General features: G+C 42.5%; 1 protein-coding gene across 1 annotated transcript in view; it reads left to right on the forward strand.

The window, feature by feature from the left end:
• Positions 1–22932, forward strand: part of LOC144826522 (uncharacterized) — a 592534-nt gene that overhangs the window by 102158 nt on the left and 467444 nt on the right. Inside the window, exon 2 of the mRNA XM_078684945.1 lies at positions 10705–10797. The gene's annotated coding sequence lies outside the window, so the exon portion shown is untranslated. The remainder of the gene's footprint in view (positions 1–10704; positions 10798–22932) is intronic.

Raw genomic sequence — 22932 nt, forward strand, 5'->3', positions numbered from 1 at the left:
GTTTCACCCAGTGTTAAAAAGAGAGTATAATTTTTGAAACCATTGACACACCAATACTAGTTACTACATACGCACTCACTGATTGCTACGTCTACACACACCTTCACTCATTCACCCATACAATCATTCATACATACAATCACTCATCTTTACAACACTATCATATGCACTCATACACCTATACAGACACTCACAGTCTGCCACTCATCCATGGAGTTACTCACACACCTAGTCAGTCCTGTAAAGAATCAATGACACTTCCATTTTCTTGTCTATACAGTTAAACATAGAGCACCTTACATTTTCAAACATATACTAACACATACTTACCTTCTTATACAATCATTGATACAAGTACAGATTGATCTGCACAGAGTCACACACCTCCCAGCTAGCCACACACACACTCAGTCTCCCATACAAATACTTGGGCAATCAATCAATAACCCATATAGTTACTCATATAGCTACTGATCAACACATGCAGCAGTTTACAGAACAACAGACATAATGATGCACAAATTAAGACAGTTTAGTCACTAACCCATGCAGTCAGTGAGACACATTTAATCACTCACTCATACAGTCAGTCATGCACCTACTAAATCCTTCGTCCAGACACTTACACATCCACTCATTCTTCAATATGTAAGACATATTTAAACTTTATAGAAACAAAAAATCACTGGATGTTGTTATCAGTGATGTCATCAGTGATGTCATTTGAGATGTCATCAGTGATGTCATCAGTGATGTCACTGACCATGTCATGAATGATGTAATATGTGACATCATCAGCAGTGGATTGCGGGTGCGCGATATATAGTTAGTGCAACTAACTATATATGGAATTTCAATGGTTTTGTGTGAGTAAAATAAGGTTTTCTAAATGCTAATTCCTAACTATATATGGTCTATAACCTATGGTTTTTTCAGTGAATTTTCAAGGTTTTGTAAATGCTAATTCCTAACTATATATGGTCTATAACCTATGGTTTTTTCTGTGAATTTCATTGGTTTTTTAACAGCTAATATCTGTAGCTGTAAAATGTATTCTTCTTTAAATCCAAAAATATATTTTATATGTTTATGAATAATTTTTTTTTTAAATATTTTTTTTTCTTCGTTCCCGCTTCGCGAATCGGGAAGCTTCCCGTTAGCTGACCTTGATGCCGCGAAATAGACCGCGAGCCGGTAAACGTTTCTTTACCGCAAGTGCCGCGTTAAAAAACAACATCGTGACGCCTCCCGTCCGCATGACGTTTCACGTTGTCGCGTGATACGTCATATGACGTGCTACGTTAGCGAACTGGTACGCGAAGCGAGTCGCAAAGCGCAGGTTTCTGGAAGCAAACCGGGAGGCCCTGCAAAGCGCTTAACGTAAACACAGCAAGTCATGTGACTTGGTAATAACACTTTTCATTGGTTCATTTCACTTTTGGTTTCCTAATGATGTAAGACTAGGTCATATAATCTAAAATGAACACTTTTGATTGGTTGAGAACTCTTGTTTTTCCCAAATGATGAAAATCCCTCCTTCTTTCCTCACTCTGACTTTCATCATTGTGAGAGAAAGACCCTTTGTGATCACTGAGCAATGGCTTCTTTAGTAGCTTCAGCTGGTGCTTCCCCACCACCTCCACCACATCCAAGGAAGAGTGGACCACCTGCTCAAGTTATAATTCAACAAGAAGAAGAAGAAGAGGAACAGGACGACGAGCACGAAGAGAGGCAGTTTTTGCCTGAGCAGCCCAGGACGTCTCACCGGAAAGAAAACTTCATTTGGCAATTTTTTAAAATTCCCAAAGGTCAGATAAAAGTAAATGCAAGATACGTAACTTGCCTTATCTGTCAAGATAGACTGTCCAGAGGAACCGAGAAAAAATACAGTTTCGGAAACTACACAATGCATCGCCATATGACTAGGTGGCATCCTAACAACTACAGTGCTGCACAGTTTCGGAACGACCTAGATAATCTCCCTATTATGGCCAGAAGATCTGTTGTACCGGAAGTAACGGGACCAGAGGGCAGGGAGATGGTGCCAAATATACAAATGAAATTTGGTGAAGTAAAACACATCTGCATATTTTGCGATGGATTCATTTCCTACGGAGAAAAAAGCATCACTCTGATCAACAGAGCTATTGACTATCATATGCAAGTTTGTACGAAACGCCCAAAATAATAAATACTTCTTTTTTTGTTTTGTTGCTCCTGTTGAGCCCTTTACAATGAATCGTTTTCATTGCCCCCTCCAAGAAAAACCCAAAAAAATATAAAACTGTTCAGAAAAATTCAAAAAAAGTAAAAAAATGTTCCGAAAAATAATAAAAAAAATATAAAACAACAAAAACAATAAAAAAAAAAGTTCTTTTCAGAACTACCTCCCCGTTGTTAAAAAATTGGTACAATATTTGGAACTGTGCCAACCTCTATTTCTCTTAGTTCGCTTCCCAGTTCGCTCGCCGGTACGCGAACCAGAAGCGAACCAAAAACAGTAAGTATAAGGGAAGGAAACAGACACTTATGTTAAAAGAAAGACAGCTATAGGGGAGTAAACTAGAGATACTATTACCCGTAATCCACTGCTGATGATGTCACATATTACATCATTCATGACATGCTCAGTGACATCATCAGCAGAGGATTGCGGGTTTTTTGGCAACGTGCCTTATCCACGGTTTAATAACGCTGCCTTTTGCTTTATATAAGTTTTCAAATTGTATGAAATATATACCAATAGGTCGTTATGAACCTTTAGGTAGTGCTTTTCTTCATGAGGTCTGGTCGCTTCCATACACATACAGATGTTTCAAAGATGATCAAGAAGTTTATCTGAATGGAGAGGAATGCACTGAGACGCCAGATCATTCACTAATGTGTAGGCACATACAGTTACACGGTTCATGCAACAAACACCGACCAAATATGGCTTGCGTGTTGCAAGGCACGCCAGTTCCTGCTATCATCCCCACGTTCAAGTTGTTGGAAAATGGTAGTTATTTGATGCTCAATAATGAAGATTGTTCTGAGTTAATTAAAAGTATTCCTTTTATCGTAACAGTAAGTGAACGGGTTATTTGCTGCAGAAATGTTCTATTTCCTCCCACACATGAACATAGGGAGTTTTCAATCTGGCCACAAATACCAACCTTGGGACAGATTTCAACGGCATGGCAAGAATAAGAGCTCTTTTGTCTCAGAGAGAGGTGGCCTTGAGTTCGGCCCGTGAAACTTTCGTGCTTCACATAGCGAACACCCGTACAGAGGTGCAGACCCTTTTCAATTCAGATTTGCCTTTCAATTTCAGCAAGATGGTTCCGACTATCTTTAACGCATCCTCCACAAAGACCCTGGCGCACTTTTTTAAAGTTGTTACCAGTGGTCTCGTGACTTCATTTGAGAAAATCTTTGGAGTCATCCCTGCTTCCTTTCATTCTATTTTCTCCACTCTGGTTCGTGGATTGGCATTTTTACTTGCATTACCAGCGGACGCTCTTGTGCTTTTTTACATTTTTAAATATGGATGTCCCTCCTATGCAACCTCCCACCCTGCAGCTGCTGACACTGTTCCGCAATCGCATGCTAGAATATTATGGCACAATGCCGTTGGCGATATTAAGCACGGCATATGGATTATCTTTTCGATTCTCCTACTTCACCTGTGTCCAGCCTGTATTTCACTGCCTGACCTGTGATTTCGATTGGGCCATTGATTTGTGTCTCTGCGGACCGGTTTCTCCTGACGTCGACTTTAAACAGCTGATGACTCCTATCATTACTCACGAGTTGGTTTGTCCTGGCGAAAGGATTATGGCTGTGGCATTGATGCATGGACTACTTGGTCCCTGGAATTTACTGGCGGCAGCACAGTCTTTCTTGGAACAGAGCTTTCTTGAAAACCCACCGAGCTGTCCTCTGATGGTGATAGAGGATCCGGTGCTGGGAGAGCACGTATGTTCTTTTCCGCTTTTAAATTGGATGGCTGAACTGTTTTCGGATGAAGACGGTGACTTCCTATTGGAGGCTGTTGCAGCTTATTTTGCATACACAGTTATGTCATAGACCTTTTTCATGGTTGATATGCTGAGTACTAGCATTTCTTTGACAATTCATTGACTTATTTGTCAAGTTTTTATTATTTACCTTGCCTATTGGCTTAAGACTCGATAAAGTACTTGGCTGTTTTATTTTTCTTTAGCATTAAATTTTCCTAGTTTTTAATGCTTTACCTTGCGGACCGTCCACATATAAACTTGCAATCTGCTCTCATGAGATGGCACTTCTATTATCTTATTCAGTTCGTTTCCGGATCATGGGGAGGTGTCATCTAGGTCCTGGATATCTTTACACCGTGTTAAGTTAGCATGGGCTCATTACCGGTTTAAACGCCATTTTTCCTTTTTTGCAACTTCTGCACACGACACTTAGTTGTTGCTTTAGCTTTCCACCTAGTAGTTCATCGTGGTTTACATGAGAATAATATGTTATTGCTCTACTATCTGCTTTGCTTGTTAAACTATATCTGTACAGCGAGTGCTAAAGTTTCAAGAACAACACGATACAGAATTGTTATGAGGTCTGATCTCCACGACTTCATACTCATAACATAAGTGCAACTTCTGCCAATTCTGGGCATGAGGCGGGTTTTATATTGCTTTGCCGAACACACATACACAACAGTTGATGCGGTTCACATGAAGAGAGAGCTGGTGTATGCTGATGTGATTCCTTCAAATCTAAGACACTAAAGTATGGGCACGCCCTAAACCAACACAAAGAGACCTTCTTAGCAAATAATATAATATTTGTATTAGGGAGGGTGAGATATAAGCAGCCGCGGGCCGTGGAGGGAGTTACGGTGAGGCAGGGAGGCGGGGAGGGGGAGAAGCAGGGTGGAGCCCTCTCTACCTTGCCCCTCCCCCTCCCCGCCTCCCTGCCCCACCGTAACTCCCTCCACGGCCCGCGGCTGCTTATAAGTGTTGCTAACTCTTATTCATTTACAGCATGTTAACATACTGTCACCATTCGCTTTTTATGTACTAGTAACTATGCTGGTAATTTTGCTACTGATAATATGTGTACTTGTATTCTCCACCCTGCTTCTCCCCCTCCCCGCCTCCCTGCCTCACCGTAACTCCCTCCACGGCCCGCGGCTGCTTATAAGTGTTGCTAACTCTTATTCATTTACAGCATGTTAACATACTATCACCATTCGCTTTTTATGTACTAGTAACTATGCTGGTAATTTTGCTACTGATAATATGTGTACTTGTATTATCTAAGATACTACGCCTGAGAAGACGGCATTAGTAAATAAACATTTCAAATACACATGTGTTCTTCTTAACTCCATGTTCTGGTTTCTAAGAAATATATAACGACCGACTGTTCATGAGTTCCACGTATCCTGAGGTACTATAAGTTCATATTCTGGATTGTCTAAACATTGAGAGTTTGTTATATCCAATGTGACACTGTACCTAGCTTGCTAAGGAGTTTTTGATTACTAACGTGAGTTTTGGGACACCCTAATTCGCCGAGGTTCCAATCCTCTGTCCACAGTTCTGTGTGAGAACAGAAACCCTGCGACAGGGGCACCCCCGACCCTTGCTGGAGCTTCATCACACTTGCGATACAACTCCAGCAATGCGCCACCTTTACGGCACAGATACATCACGCATCTGTGCTGTTTTTGCCCCATGATGCGCCGCATTGTAAATGCAGCACACCATAGGTGACGGAACAGCGGCACAGAATGACTAACACATCCCTGGTGATGCGCCAGTCATCATAAATGTATCCCTATGCTTCTTATCTTGTTAGAGATGAACCGCCATATGTATCATCAAAGTTTTTTGCATTTCCTAAATAGCGAACTTTAAGGAATAAATAGCGATTCTTTACCATTCCTAGTTTGCGATTAGCTATTTGCTAATTACAAATTACCCATTCATTTCCTTCATTTCCATAGGGCGGTTGGACTCACTTTTAGCTCGAACGGCTGAATGGATTTCCACGAAACTTGGCAAAATTGTAGGGACTGGTAGCCCGATGTGCCTTTGCTATGTCTCAAGATATATGCTCCAGTGGTTTTTACGAAAATTAACTTTGAAAAATATATATTGGGCTACATTGGCCTATATATATGTTGGAGCCCAAATGTAGCCCAATGTAGCCCAATGAAGCCCAATGTAGCCCAATGTAGCCCAAAGATGGCCGCCAGACACACAAAAAAACAAATGTAGCCCAAATATCAGCCAGATGTAGCCCAACTATAGCCCAGTGACAGAATGACCAATCAGCTTCGCAAACCTCCGTTACGCGAAGCGGAGCGCTGTTACAGATATATATCTTTTTTTGAACGTTAATTTCTCAAAATCCACTGGAGCACATATATTGAGACCTAGCAAAGGCACATCGGGCTACCAGTCCCTAATATTTTGCCAAGTTTCGTGCAAATCCATTCAGCCGTTTTATTATTATTATTTTTTTTTTTTGCCCCGCGGGGCCCTTTTAAAACCTCCACATCAAACCTAGGGGGTCAGCGAGGATCTACTATGCCCCCTTATAGTTATTTCCCCCTTTGTTTTGACCTCCTCTTGTCTCTCGATCCTACCGAGAGACAAGATGGCGGCCGCTACGGACTTTTTGGAATGTTGACAGACGCCGGAGAACCAATCAGCTTCGCTTCACAAAGCTCCGTTGCGCGTAAAGTACGCGTCCTGCGACGCTGCCAGGTCCGCTGTTACAGATATATATCTTTTTTTAAACGTTAATTTCTCAAAATCCACTGGAGCACATATATTGAGACCTACAAAAGGCACATCGGGCTACCAGTCCCTACAATTTTGCCAAGTTTCGTGCAAATCCATTCAGCCGTTCGGGCTAAAAGTGAGGCCAACCGCCCTATGGAAAACTCAATGTTAAAAACACGTTTTGGGACCCCCCTTTTTTCTCGGCCCCCCCTTGACGAACCCCCCCCAAATTTTCAAGGGCTGCTCAGAAACAAAATGTGCCATTTTCCTGAAAATTTCAGCCAATTCCGTCCACAAACGCCAAAGTTATTAGACATAGAATTTTCAAAAATCCCATAGAGAAAAAATCCTAACTATATATACCTACTGGCGACCGCCAGTAGGTAATGTATATATATATATATATATATATATATATATATATATATATATATATATATATATATGTATATGTATATGTATATATATGTATGTATACATATATATGGCGGCGCTTGTAATGTTAATTCCCATAGGAACCTTTAGCCACACTTAAAGTCTGTACCGCTGAAAGGACTTACACCACATTTGGCAGGGAGGTATATGTTAGTTCAAGGAAGGGTCTTTTGCTTATTTGGTATAAATCCGTTCAGTAGTTAAGTAATGTATGTTGAAAATTATAGTGATATCCCTAATCGTAGATATTTCGCTGTGGCTTTGCGATTAATCTTGAATGTACATGCCAATGAGAATGCTCTGATTGCTGGACGGAACCTGAACAGAAAGTTACGGCTCAGGAACGGTTCCTTGGGCTGAAAAAGTCTGAAAAAGCTAACATAAGGGGTCAGAATAGATGTACTCTGACCCCATGTTTTAGAAATGGGGGTGTTAGTGACACAAGTTATGTGTCCAAAATTATTTTTTTTCCGCAATATTTGCAACGATAACATGAATGCCAGCTCGGCCACAGCGTACTATCGCCGGAGACATCACAACGATCGACGTCATCACCAATATTGGTGGAAATATAAAAAAAATCTGCGAGTCATTAATACGCATTGTTACAGAGCTATTAAGATTTTGATGTTTTGATAGTTATTTATATAGTGAGTTATGTACTGTAATGGTTAGAATTAGTTAAATAGTTATTCTTTTTTTGTTAATGTGTTGGTGGCTATTGAATTCCTTCTTTTGCTTTCCGCTTTTGCTACGTAACCGCGGGGAACGCGATTATCGATGTCAACGCTGTGGAATAGCCTCCCAGTTTCTTTAAGACTCTGTAAGGAATATCTTCCGTTTAGGAAACAATTAAAAACCTTTTTATTTCAAAACTATTAGATAGGACATGTACTCACTGTCTATGTGCAGGAAGGATGCCAAAGGCGCGGAGATACTCCTTTGGGAGGTGATCCTAGCGCGTTATAAACCCACAAATAAATTGCGATCTCCATTATCACTGCAATAACATTGGGGAGAGGAGTTGGCCTAACGGCTAGGGCGGTCGACCTCGAATCTGGGGAACTGGGTTCGAGTCTCGGCAATGACGCTGAACATCCTGTGATTCTGGACAATTCACTTAATCTCCCCGTGCCTAACAAAAATGAATGTGTCCTCATGTAACGCAACTGGTGATATGCAAAGCGAACTGATACGTTCACGCTATATAAAACTCCGTAAAAAATAAAAATAGATAAAAAACGTGAAATAGGTTTTAGAGATGGTTGTTCTAGAAATACACTAGAAAACCACAAGTTTGAAGTGTACAGTAATAAATCCCTAGTGTGTAAAATACTGTCCATATATGTGTTTTCACTTTATGGAAAAGGCGTGATCATTGCAGTTAACGATGTCATTAAGAAGTCCAGAATAACTACTAAAACAGAAAATAGGTCTGAAAGATGATGTTTGAAGAAACTTAGTAGAAAAATAGGAGTTTAAACATGCTTTGAAAGAAATGTGTATGTTGTAATATGTGTAGGGCAATGCTAAGAATAGAATGTTTTACATATTGTTTGTGGATGTGTTGGTGGTCATTGATGTCTGCATTTGTTTTCCGTTTTCACGACGTGTCTGCGGGGACAACGACATTGCAAATATTAAAATATTTAAAGGGAAAATAAAACAACGCTTATTAATCCACTGAAAAAAATACAAGCCTATAAAAATACCACTTGTAGAGCCATTTTAGATAGAAACTACAATTTAAAAAACCTTAAAAAATTAGTACAAAATTCAATGGTTACATCGGCGTTACAGTTGGGAAATAGAATTAGAAAAACCTTAGAAATTCACTGAAAAAAACAAAGGTTATAGGGATGTTATTGTGAGGATTTAGCATTTAAAAACCTTAGAAATTCACTGGAAAAAACAAAGGTTACAGGGACATTATAGTTAGGCTGACATTTCACTCATTCAAAACCAGAGAAATTGAGCAGTTATAGTTAGTTAGCCGAGCTAAGTATAACTCTCACCCCTGCAATGCACTGCTTATGACCTTACATATTACATTACTCATGACATGGTCAGTGACATCACAGATGACATCATCCAGTGACTGTGAGTGTTTTTAAAAAGTTTGAGTGTTAAATATATATATATACCAAGGTGTATTGGTGAATCAGTGGGTGTATGAGTGCCTGTATGAATGATTCAGTGGGTGCATGACTTACTGTATAAGTAAGTGATTAGATTTCTCAGTGAATATATGGGTGAGTGACTATGTTTGTATGTTTGGATCGGTTTCCAGACCATGAGGCACACTAACCAATAGTACAGTACAAAATTATGTCCATAGACATTTCCAAAGGTTCAGATAAACAGCTCGATTCATTTCCTTAAGACAAAAAACTACTAAAGAATGTTGCACAAAACAGCAAAAAAGATATCTTCTGATGCAACGTCAGTCTTCATACCAAGTCTGGAGTAAACCTGTCCAGTAGAGTAGTTGCTCCTGTAGCAAAAGCAACAAGCTTTGGCATAGCCAATAGGTCTCGTCTTTGTGACCTTATAAGTGTTTATTTATCCAGCACAATATCCTTGGTGCAACAACATCAACTGTTGCATGGCTAAACACTTATAAGGTCCCAAAGGCAAGACCTATTGGCTATGCCAATGCTTGTTATACATGTTGACACTGGGCAATGTTTTCACTACATTAGTGCCAGTTTAACACTAAAATACAAAAACAAGCAACTGAAGGGTGACCAATCAACCATTGTTAATGGCAAAAGGTGTTGTTACTTTTTATAACTTTGTATCCAATGTTTTATTAAATTCTGCGGATTGTGCAGCAGATGGTGGATTGTGTGGCAAATGTGGCAAAATCATAAATATGCAGAAAAAGATTCTCATTATTCCAATGGCACTAGTTATAAAAATACATTTTACCTGAATTAGAGGTCTTCCCTTTGTAAACCAAAAGTGATAACTTTTTCTGGTGACATCAACGTTCAATGAGTTTAAGTAGCTGGCACGGTAGATGAATGTTCTTGGATTGACTTTAGTCGCTTTGCGTTGTAAGGTTAATTTATTTATTTTCAGTTTTAGTTGCAAGGCTCAGCACTACAGACTCAATTGTGCCTAGTTGCTAAAAGAACAGAGCAGCATAGCTGGAAAAACTGTCCCTGGACTTTTGAAACGGGAAGTTGGAGGAGATTGGTTGTTACACAGAGTGAAATTGACAAGATGTATCTTTTAGTGGGGCCTCACCCTGGACATTTGCAGCTCTTCTGAGACTTCCTTAAGATGGATGTCTCCCTGTTTGGCTGAGGGGCTTCGGGATAGCTTCAGTTCCTCCTTCTGGGGAAGGTGTGGTCCTGAACTGGGCCTGTTGGCAGGCTACGGTAGCGGCTCCTCCGCTGCTTTTTTTTACCTTCTAATGGTTACTGCTTAATTTATACCCCAAAATGACTGAAGCTTGCAGCGCCTCCTGATTCTAAACTCTCACCTATTTTTCCCCCTACAGTCCCGGAAAGGGAGTGACCCGGAGAAGGAGAAGAAAGGTCTGGAGAGAAGGGCAAGCAGTATCGGAAGCGGCCGTTCTATCTCAATTAAACAGGTAAGCTCCCCCGCCCACAGCCTGGCTTTGTCTCCCCAGCGTGTCAGTTATTGGAGGTCCCTATATCTCGGCTCCGGCAGCACCTTGTTATGGCTGTGCCAGGCACTCGGTGGACTCTGTTTGAGGCGACACCGCGATGAATGTGCACTCACTTGACAGCAATTAGAGGCAGCGCCTGTGTTTATGAAAATGGGATCATTAGAATAAGGCGCTAGGGGTGGGGTGAAAGGATGGCGAGGGGAGGAAAGCCCTGCAATGTGAAAACAGTTACTAATGAAGTGCCAGCAACTGGCCTGCATACGGACCCCAGCGCCCGAGCCGACAAAGCGGACTTCAAAGTCTGCCTTTGTAGAGGTCGCTTTGATTGGGCCATTTGCTGACGCGGCCAATGCGGGTAAAATCGGCTTCTGCTCGGAGCCCCTTGCGAGAGCAGGAACAGCCCGGGAGGGGGCCACTCTGCCGAAGGGAGATAGCTGCAAGGCAATTAGTACCGATAATCCGTAACCCTGTGTCAGCTGCACGCCACATGCTTTTAATTTGCTAAAGAAGGGCGTGTACCTTTGATTAGGCTCACCATGGCTCGTCGCACAAGTACTTTTTCGCCCATAATGTGCAACTTCCCATTAAACCTGCTTGTGACGCAGCAGATTCTGGTGTGGTGTTGTTAACCCCTGTCATCCCCACTTCAGTTTCTCAGCTCATCTGGCGTGGCGAATAACAACAAGCTCTGAAAGATAAGCGCGGCCGCGAAAGTTAAAGAGACGCACACTCTGCGGCCAGAAACGCCACGGTAGGCTCAGTCCATGTACAGCGTTTACCTTGTGGAAGCGAGCGTGATAATTGCTAACAGATGGCACTGCTGCTCGCTCCCGCAAGGGAAACGCCGCACATGCACGAGGGCCCATTGGAAACAGTGCAGAACATGCACAAGTTTCCACAAAAGCCCGGCCGATTTCAAAAGGTCCCTCCTAAGCAACGATTGCGCGCTGCGTAGGCGAGACCTAAATATGAACATAAAGATTTTAATACCTCCACCCCCAAAACCAGATATCTGTTAATAAGTTTCTTGAATAAATATTTTTTGTTATTGATGTTACGCACATCAAAACAAAGACATTAAACAATGCACACACAGTCCACCCCCAATAACCCCTTGAATCTCTCCCTAATATATCCACCAGGCCCACACTCTCGCCTTAAAACAGTTGAGTCGGGGAATGTTGATCTCAGTGTGCCAAGTCCGAAAGCAAATCATCGGGCAACCCACTCAGCGTGTTAATACGTTTTGAACAGATTTAGTACTCTGAGCCAGAACAATCAAAAGTACATGGTACAGTTCAGTGCCGCATTTGAGACAGATGTATTCAACTAGCTGAAAATAAAATATATATACACACACACAACCCCACACACACACACAACCCCCCACACACAACCACACACACAACCACACAGAAACACACACAACCACACACCCACACAAACACACATTATATATATATATATATATCTCACTGTTCGTCTACTCCCCTTCACTCTCGACCGGGTGCTGTAGCAGCGGGTGACGGAACCCGCGGGTCACGTTGAGACCTAAGCTCCTTGCACAAAAAAGTACATACCACTCACGGGGACATGTCCAATAGATTTATTGGGCAAACACTCTCTCACAGACGTGTTTCGGCAACCGCCTTCTTCAATTAGAGGCCGGTGCCACCATCAGGCAGTGTTTAAATACATCCAATCAACAAAAATAAAGAAAGGACATTCATGTGCAATACAAGCCACCATTACTAAGTGGTGTAAGTTCAAGTGCAATCATTGTCACAATTGCGCTATATAAAGAAATCATGGGTTTCTGTTGATATCGTCTCAGCCATACATACTGTAGTAGAATTGAGCTACTACTACTTTGTTATATATACAGTTGGCTTGGGCACAGGTGATCTGGGTGCAGTACATGATCAGAGGCAGATGGTATTCCCAGCAGGTACCAGGAATTTGGTTCTGAGAACAAAATGTGAGGTGCAAGAAAGCAGAAAATATTGATGTAAGACCTGACCCATTCACTACTCGGATTGAGGGCATTTCCTCAGGATGTTCCCTTTGACCAAGACCTGAGATCGTTATTCCCTGTGTGTAGCCAAATGTAATTTCCAGATTGTGAGAAGTTGGCATATGCTTTCGACTAGTTCTAATGGGCACCTTGCACCAGTCCAGACAACCCTTATTGATGATAGGTTTAAGACAACCTTTATTGAAAGCTATCCTAGTGGTAGCTAGGGAGAGCAGCCTTCAGGCTAAGTCTTGAAGGGATGTAAAACAGCTTGGTTTACCAGATTATAACCTCTTGAATGACCAAATGAAAGGAGAACCACAGAAGGTATATATAAAATATATGTATTTATTTCTAAACACTCTACTAACCTCTTTATGAGATTAGAGAACAAGATACACAATATCAACACGATAGAACTTCAGTAAATAGCACAATATACAATGGGCCCCAGGGGGAGACCAAACCATATATTAAGAAAGTGGTATAAGAACCACGACTTGACTAGACACAATGCCTAGAGCCTGTAGAATTGCCGGAACCCCAAGGAACAACCCAAGGTAGTGACACACGGGACCCACGGGGGACGTGTGCAGTATGAGACAACAGCCGCCAGCTCCATTAGCTTCTATGGGGAAAGTCGCGGTTTGAATTTGAAAGTTAAAGGACACACAGGAGGGGACTTCGAGAAAACCCCTTTAGACTTTGGGGGTTCCAGGGTCAACACCCACGGGAGCACCAGAGTACTTGAGTTACCTCACGCAGGGAAGGCGGGTGCATAGGTGTCAAATGGTGTTGGGTCGCACCGTCGTTTTCAGTGGCGACCTGCTTCAAAGTGCTACTGCCGTGAAGAAGGAAAGGGTCCGGAGGGATCCAAGACTGGATCGAAGATGGGAAATACCTGAAAGCAGAGGGGACAGAGTCTGGGTCACTTGCCAGTGACCAGGGGCACGATGGATGAATGCCCACCGATGTCGATGTGAAATCAGGTGCGAAGAGGTGAAGCTTAACTCTGCAGCCATGTGGACCAGGAGGAGTCGATGATGACCAGTAGCTGGATTTGAGCTGTCCCACGAAGGATGTCGAGTGCTGCGGCTTTGGTGCTCGGATTGAACACAACAAGCTGTGGCCAGAGCAACCCACGCAGGAAGAGAAAAGATGCTTCGGTGCGGACCAGCACGGTCTGGGGGAATCCCCAAGTGGTGGAGAGTCGGGGCACGTCTGGAGCAAGCAGGGAAGCCCAATTAAACTTAGAGTTGCCTTCACAGGTACCCACCAGTCGATGGACCAGGGATCGCGAAGGGACCTCAAGTGAAATCACACAATACCAGCCCACGGGACACTCGTGAGTGTAGGCCGGTAATCTTCAGTCGAAACGCTGCTCGGGGCTTGGACTATAAATGGCCCAAAGCACAGTCTCAAAGATCGCCAAGAAGCATATGCACTCGCAAATGTGCACGGTGTCCGGGGGTTCCGGTTCCACGGTCCCCAGGAGGGCTATGGGTTTCAGCTTTGCTGGGAGCTCGGGTCGGCCTCTGGGAAGTCTAGGAACCCACATCCTGTGTTGCAAATTCTTCGGAGTTCGGCGGGAGCTTCGGAGATGCAAACTGGTCAGATGCGTCTTAGGTGCCTGCCAAGCAGGGGGGTAACTCCTTTACCCCAAGGGTAGCGCCTTGTAGATTGTCAAAGTTCCAAGATTATGTATCAGAGTTTTGTCCAGGTAAATCTAAAGTCCTGTAGTCAGGGGTTCCTACTTTATACCCAAGAAAGGGGTGGGAGTAACTCTGGCAACCTACCTATGGAAGGGTCAGGAAAGAGGGGTGGCTACACCCATTTTTTTGGTACAGTTTCGCGCCAGAGCAGGGGCTAGTAGCCCCTGCAACCGGTTTGAGCTGGACTATGCACAGGGACTCCAAAAAGTGTAGACATCAAAGTACTCTTGGAGTGCACCCACCCAGCCCCAATACACTAAAGCCTTTCTGGGGGTGGTTACACCTCCCTGTGACTTGAAACCAATTGTCCAGGCCTCCCCTGCTGCAGTTTTGTCCAGCAGCAGGAGGCCAGACTCGTGTCTGGGGCTGCAGCATCCATTTTGTGATGCCAGGGTTCTGTTAAGCTGGTACCGGTTTTACCGGTGTAGTCACGTTTGTCGCTCTAGGAGGGTGGAATCATACCTCCCCCGCCAGGACTGGCGGGGAGGTATAATTCCAAGGTGTTTGACACAAAACACAACATGTTTCCTTGCACCCATTGCAAAGTTAGCATTTACTGCGAGGTTATAATGCACTTAAGAGTATATGGTCTGGCTGCATCACAGAACAACCCCGGATAATAGATTCGGAAGGCTGCAGAGTGGCCCTGCTCATGCATGGGCACCCCCTCACACAAAATCCAGCAACCTGCCTCCAGGAATTGATAAGGCCTGCCGTAGGGGTGACTGCTAGGTTTATATGTGCAGTGATATAAGGTATATATAGGGGACCTATATCTAAGTAAGGGGTGCATACACCACCTTACACAGGCTGCTGTAGCAGACCTGTGGTGTCATTTTGAGTGGTCTCTCAGGGTTGGCACATTACGTGCTGCAGCCCCTGAGAGGCCTCTGGGTACCTATGCCCTAGGTATATATGATACCATATACTAGGGACTTATAAGGGCACCCCAGAATCCAATCTGTGGTGTACCTAACGCACATGCAATCATTTTAGAGAGGAAGCAGCTGTGCTGGGGTCCTGAATAGCAGGGCCCCAGCCAGACTAAAGTCGAAAAACAGTGAAACATCAGCAAAAAGTGGGGATAACTAGAAGAAGCAGATCCTACACAGACTGCTCCTTTTTCAGGGTGATTAGGCACAGAGCCAGGCCATAAAGCCATGTCATGCACCCAGTCCATGCTGAGAACAGACTTGCTGTCCCCTTTTTTATCTCCCGAGTTAGCTTCCAATTACTTCCTCAATTTTCTAAAATTGTCGTATTAAAAGCTACATTTTTGTGTATGATCTGTATCTTCTTTATAGCATGCTTTATTGTTAGCACGCTTACCTCTATGGAGAAGAATTGTGACAGTTTCATGAGGTTTTAGGCTGCCAAATCAGTGTATCCCATAACTATCAGATTTATTAAACTTCCTTGTTGTTCAGCTCGTTTCCCGCCGGAGATGTTCAGAAGTCTTCCAGCACCTTGACTTAGTATCGCAACCAGTTTTGTGATTTCCGAGCAATCCCCATCCTTTAAACTTCCAAGACAGCCTCTCCCATAATGGTATTTGTGCTGTTGTTTTCACTTTCCATTACCTCAATTCCACTGAGATCTTAATCCCTGTTCTTGTTGGTGGTGGGAAAACAGTCTCTTGGGTACACCCAAAAATCAGATGAATACACGTTTTATCTCACTTAGTTTCAAGCATTAGATTTACAGGTGGGTCCTTTCTAATAGACTCAGCGATTTATCGTTGCAATTTGTAATACCCAGTAAAAGTTTGATATAAGGAATGCCTGTACCACAGTTCGAAATGCCAAAGAATCATTTTTTTTGGACTGAATTCAAATATATAATGTAAGATGGGTTGTTATGAACAATAATAAAAATGTAATAAATTACACTGAATAGTCACCCAATACCTGTTTCGTTGAGAGTTGTTCTATTTCACTTCCAGTCACCAATTTCACAACTCGCATGCAGTGCACCATATTCACATTTTAGAGTCCTTTTGTATTTCTTATACATTATTTTCTGCAATAATAACGTTTGACTATTAGACTGTGAGTTGGCCCAATATGCTCTTCTGAATGAGTGTTTATTTGGGAATATATTTGCGAATCCCCTTAAAAGAATAAATAGTTGTATTGAGTGACTCCCCAGGAACCTAGGTGTTTCTTGTTAGTTTGTTGTCCCGCTGCTTCTCCCAATTTCTATGACTGTCTTTTTCAATATGCCAATTATGAAATCCCATTCATCTGTGTCCAGTGAAAGGCTAGTGAGCGGCCCTTCATAATGATCTGGGCAGAGCTGACTAGTGTTCAGATTTCTGATGTTCATCCTGTTAACTCTTCCTGGATTAAAACCTAATTGATATGGTTGCACGAGTCTTGTCATCACTATACAAACTGTTGGTGAGGGGGCCAAGGAAAGAACAGAACAATCTTGACTGATATAGGCGAAGATCAGTATGAAATATACATTGGCATGCTACTCTAGAGTTGATTCAACAAATATGTGTTCCCTATCAGCGAGTTATAGACACCATGTAAAAAGTTTCCAGAATTGCACATTTAACTCGTAGTACCAGGGCCCATCTGCAGAACTTAAAATTCACGCAGCCAGGAAAGGCAGGGCAATACTATGCTGGAATTGTTTTGGCGTCCCTAAACGTATGTAAAACCACACCCTTGTGATTCATGTTTTCCAACAGCTCAAGCAATTCAACGACCTGCTAGGAATAGGCAGATGTTTTAGTCAAAACACAACAGCTTTCTCTTTTTTATTCTCTCTGTCAGGATCAGCCTTTGTTAACAAGAAAGGCTCCCTCAGACTACAGTTACTGATATATTCATATGGTCATGTAGGTGTTCTATTTCCCTCTCCTTTCTGTGTTTCAGCAAAGTTTCGAAGTGTTTGACCTTTGGCATATCACCTTTGTTTACTGTTTTTGTCTTGGCAAGGAGGCCAATTTATAGGCTTCTTTGAAAACTAAAATGTATTTCTTATTTTGTTGTAAAATAGATAAAGTATTTCTTCTTTTAGATTTTTCTCTTAGTTCTATGACTGGTGATTTATGAAATGAATACCTTTGTTTTAAAATCCTTTAATACAGCATTGCCTTCTCAAAATCAAGGTTTGAAAAATATTGCTGTGTGTGTCTGTGAATTTTAACGCAGTGCCTAAGATACTTGGAAGATAACCCCCCCTCCTCCCGCCCCCGCCGCCAAACCCCCTTTCCGCCGACCTGATAAAAGGTTTTGCAACACGTCTGGAAGGATGCTTATTTGTTTGGTCTTGTTGTAATAAGACCTAAGGTATAAGATCCATTTTATCCATTTGTTCTTTTGCCTGGGATTGTTTGTTCTCTTTTTGTATCGTCAAGATTGGTATACTTAAATATACAAAAAAGTGATGGGTAGAGTGCGTGAAGTAACTAGCTGTATCCCAGGTCGTTATTTTGCACACCATATCACCAAATTTTCGACCAGCCATTTGCAAATTGGTCTTGATCCTGCTCCAATGGGAACGTTCCAGCCAGGACAAGTCTTCCCTACCAGGTAAGGTCCTCCCTGAACCAGACCACAAGCAACCCAGGACCGGTTTTACTCTTATTACCACTCATGCGCCTGGTATAGCTTGATTCCAGTGACACAGGGTGCATGAGACCTGCATCTGAGTGTACCTGTCACACTTAGGGTGACACACTGAAGTATACAAACAAATGATACATGGAATGCTTGAAATAATCTTAGCCACTGATAATTACTTTGGCCATGCCACCTCAGTTTGGACTTCGCCATATGCAAATCAGACCTGCCCCTGCTCCAATGGGAACAGTCCAGCCCGAACTGCCAGGCCAGGACTTCTCTGACACAGAACTAAACCATCCCAGCCAGTAGCTGAGATTACTTCAAACAATCCATCCATCACCATGTTTTTTGTTGCATCAAGATTTGTATAGTATACTGATGCTTCTTTTAGTGTTCTTGTCTTGAATGTAAACTGTTAGTCACGTTATGGCCTCGGGACTGTAGTCAGTCATATTAAAACGCGGTCGTCTTTTAATAAAGCACAACTCCAGCATTTTTGTGTTTCTGCAGGGATGCTACTTGTACAATAACATGTATTCATCTCTCTGGACACTCACAACACCAGTCTCTTACTCAGGAAAACATACCAAGTCATTCAGAAATCTTGAAATGTGTAGCAGGGTGGCACAGGGCTACTCTGTAAGGGACTTTCAAACCTGCATCCTGCTATCCCCAAATCAGATATGGCAGAGACTACTCCTGTCCGGTAGATTTTCTGAAACCAATGGGGTAAACATTTAAGAATGTCCATTAGTGTGGAGGTATCACTAAGTGGCCACGATGGCCACCACATGTTAGACGCGCTTTGGGTTGTGTTTTTGTAAATCCTGCATCAAATGCAAGATCAGTTCTCTGTAAGACATGTGTAATGGCCTTGAGCAGCTGGAGACCCTGAGGCAGCTGACGGCCCTGAAGCAAGAAGAGCTTCATGGTGCAGCCCTGGCATGGGGAGGCCTACTCTGTCCGCGTCCGCCGGCAGTGTCAGCAAGGTGACCCCAGGGACCAGACTCCTGGGGTGAAGATTATAAGCTATACAACAGGAAAGATTAGGCTCCAGTCGGAAGTGGGGACAGGATTATAGGTCCACCTCCTGGCAATGGAGTTTCAGTCCCGAAGTGTGTAATTTTGTCGTTTCCCCCCAGATTTGGGACTCAAAGAAATATGATGAAAATGCATGATTTGTGCTGAAGTGTGATGTTTGATAAGCATTCTGGGTTAAAAGAAAAACTTTTGGGGGCCACACTATTCACACCACCCTAGACTCTACTGTGTATCTAGTTTTCAGAAAAGTCTGAGCTTGGTAGGTTTCCATGGTTAGTGATCGAGACCAGGCTTAAATACGGCAGCTACCCACATCACCAGAATGGGTCCATTTTCATGGTGAAAACTTGATGTCTCCTCGTTGTGTTTTGGGGTCTAAGCTGTAGCAGGCGGTAGGCTCATCCACCGAAGTGAGATACTGTTTTTATGGGGAAAAATGTGCAAATGCATCGTATTAGGAAATTAGTGTATTACTGTAGATTTCAGAACTTCCCTACATAAATGTGAAGAAGGTGTGTGATTTAGCCAAAGATGAGATTTGTCGGGCATTCCTAGTAACAGAACCTAGTGGGACCCACACAAGCTACAGCATCCTGGGATTGCCAGGGTCTCTGTGAATATCAGAAATGCACAGTGTTCACAGGGTTCCTTTGTTGCTGGCTGGTCCCAGAGCTGTTTTAGGGATGAGGGTTTGACCTGATGCATGGGCTGGCTGCCACCACCCCATCTTTTGTCTTTAAAAAACTATCCTAAGTGGTTTATGGGCTTTCTGTCCCCCTTTCCCCCCCCTGCACCTGTGGGTGTGGCGGGCAGAAAGGCTGTGGAGCCCTTTAGGTGTGGCCATCAGGCCCAATGCCCGTCGAGACCACCCCTTTCTTTTCTAGTCTAGAGTTCTAGAGTCTAGTGGGCTGCAGATAACCTCCCCCACCCTCTAATCCACTCAGTCAGTCATACATCTTTATTCGGACTTAAAGATAAATCCATAAAAGCAAATCAAAAGGAAGCCAACCATTACTTACTTTACAAAACCACCAACGTAAATTTGAGTGAAACCATTAGCAGCACATGAGATTAGTTAAAAGTTATAAAATACAGCTACAAATAAGAACAATTAAAAAGCAAAAGCCAAAACCATTTTTGTACAAGAGTACATAGTGCAAACAAGCGAAATATATTATTCAGTCAAAGCTGATAGTTCTCGTATACAAATTAGCGCAGCCACTCCGCTGTTTAAGTAAAGTATTTAATTCTAATAGTAGAAGGAGAATGACGCAAATGTAACCAGTAAAAACCTAGACATCGTAGGCAAATCAATAAAGTGTAAAAGAGTCCGTCCATGTAAAGACTCTTGATCTTAAGAGCCATGCCGATTTCAAACTGGACTAAAATGCAGAGTCTTCCTAGTGCTCATACAAGCCCATAAAAATGTAGTAACTGAACAACATGTAAAAGGATATGGTATAGATTTCAAAAAGTAAAGTGCTACTCGAGATTGTTTTAAATTGCAACTTTTTAAAATTGGGATAAGGTACCTTGCTCTAGCCGATTTGTAAAAATCACAAAATAAGACTATGTGGAGATCAGACTGCTTGGATACCATGTCACAAGGGCAGACTAATAGGTCAAAATGGGTATACGTGTTAGCTGGAAAACCCAGCATCAAGGGGATTACATTCATAGGAAATCTGATTAAAATGTGTCTGTGCTGAGAAGTGTTAGTGATTCCTAGATAAGAATACCCTCTATCTAAAATTGGGTGTATTTGTTGGTACAGGATGATCAGTTTCCTTAGACGGTTAGATTCATAACTGTCAAGAGAGACCTTTTTCAAATAGGACGGACGTCTTGAGTTAAAACGTAAATGTTTTTTGGCATGCACTAGGGTCTTCAAACAATTTCTTATGCCCAATGTCAGTTAGTGTCTTTTCCACATAATGTACCCATGCTATTTTATGCCAATTATCTCATCTGAGGCAGTTTTTTATGATCCATTGAATTAGGCTCACAGTGTCCCTACGCCATACCGAGTGCCATAACATAATTGGTGCTAGCTTAATACTGTTAGTCAAGTAGGGCCCGCAAAACACTAGATGATACATATAGTTTGGAGAGGACTTAGGGAGAGATGCTATACCCTAAAAGAAACTATCTTCAAAATTTTGGAGAAGGCTTACAGATGCCAAACCCCAAACGCCTGCCCCATAAGAGGCAGTGGAGACTGTTTTGCTTGGTAGATTGTTTTGATAGTTTCAATAGGTTTTAGTCCCAGCCTTCTAGTGAAGACTGAGATTGCCACTACACTCCTCTTCATCTCTAGAGCACTATTGTCAACCATTTTTGCTCAAGTCTGTAACTTATCAAAAACACCCGGAGATAAGGAAATTAATCTACCACCACCACATTGCAGGTGCTGCTGTGAAAGGAAGGTGTTTTTCCCCACCAGCAACCTCTGCATCATCCGCATATACCAGTATCTGAATGCTGCGGCCATCAAAAATGGGTACGCCCGGCGTAGACCCCCTAAGTGCTTCTCCAACCCCATTGGTGTAAATAGAGAATAGGAAGGAGGCAAGAACGCACTCTTGTCTAACTCCCCTAATGATCTTAAAGGGGTGAGAGCATTCCCCGTTTTTGCCGTAGCAAACTGATGTTTTAGCACTGGGATATAGTTGGCTCATGAAAATTATTATGGCCGCATTGATCTCCATGGAATCCATTAGGTACCAGGGTTTAGTATGGGAGACAGAATCACATGCGGCTCTAAGGTCTATAAATGGCAAAAAGATTTGACCTCCCTTAGCTCCGGTGTACTTATCAATTGTCAGGCTCAGTTTGAGACACTGATCAATTGTGTTTTTCACTTCTCGAAACCCATATTGTGCTTCTATCAATATATTTTTCTCGCTGGCCCACTCTTGTAGCCTATGTAGCAATAGGTGCCCCATTTACTTTGCTGTTGTGGCCAAGAGAGAGATTGGCCAATAGTTATGAGCTTTCTTCAAATCTCACTTTTCAAAAATGAGAATTATTATGCTAGTCGAACATGTTGGTTGGGGGCCTGTTTTAGCTGTTAAATTGAGCACATTTGTGAGAAGGGGCCCCAAAGGTCCTAATTTGTTAGAAATAAATCAATTGAGACTCTACCTGGGCCCGGAGCCTTCTCACCTATACGTTTACCCAAGCTGGATTGTATCTCTTCCAGGAAGAATGTCAAATGCTTTAACAGGACATGAAAATCTAATGTGGGATCTTCTTGGTTTTTGAAAAATGGAGCGTTAATTGTTTTCCAGAAATCACACCCAGATTTAAATAATGCTAAAAAAATTTAGGTTTTCCCACTCCTCTTCTCTCAAAGTTCTCTCCCTTAATGTTCTGGCTTCCAAGTAACTTTTCCTAAGAGCTGCTATCAAAACACTTTCACGGGCGTACGTTCAGGTCTTTGTTCAAAGATTTTAGTGAATGTGTTCAGGAGTGGTCGAACCATCAAGTGGGCATGGCAGCATTAGGTTGTTTTACACATTTCAATACTTTTTTTACTTCATCAAGAAAATTCCCAAAACCAGGTGTAATTTGTTCTGGGATGTTATCGGGGTCCAAGCAACTCATTGCAGACTCTAAACAGTTATTTAGAATTAACAGGACTATTTTCCCTTTATTTGATTCCACTTTAACTGGAAACTATTTTTCCTGCCCAAGATGGGTTTCCCAATGTTATAGGTGGGCCATGCATTTCTCAAGCCCATCTCCAATG

The sequence above is a fragment of the Lissotriton helveticus genome, chromosome 3_2, assembly GCF_964261635.1.
Source record: "Lissotriton helveticus chromosome 3_2, aLisHel1.1, whole genome shotgun sequence".
Taxonomy (NCBI): domain Eukaryota; kingdom Metazoa; phylum Chordata; class Amphibia; order Caudata; family Salamandridae; genus Lissotriton; species Lissotriton helveticus.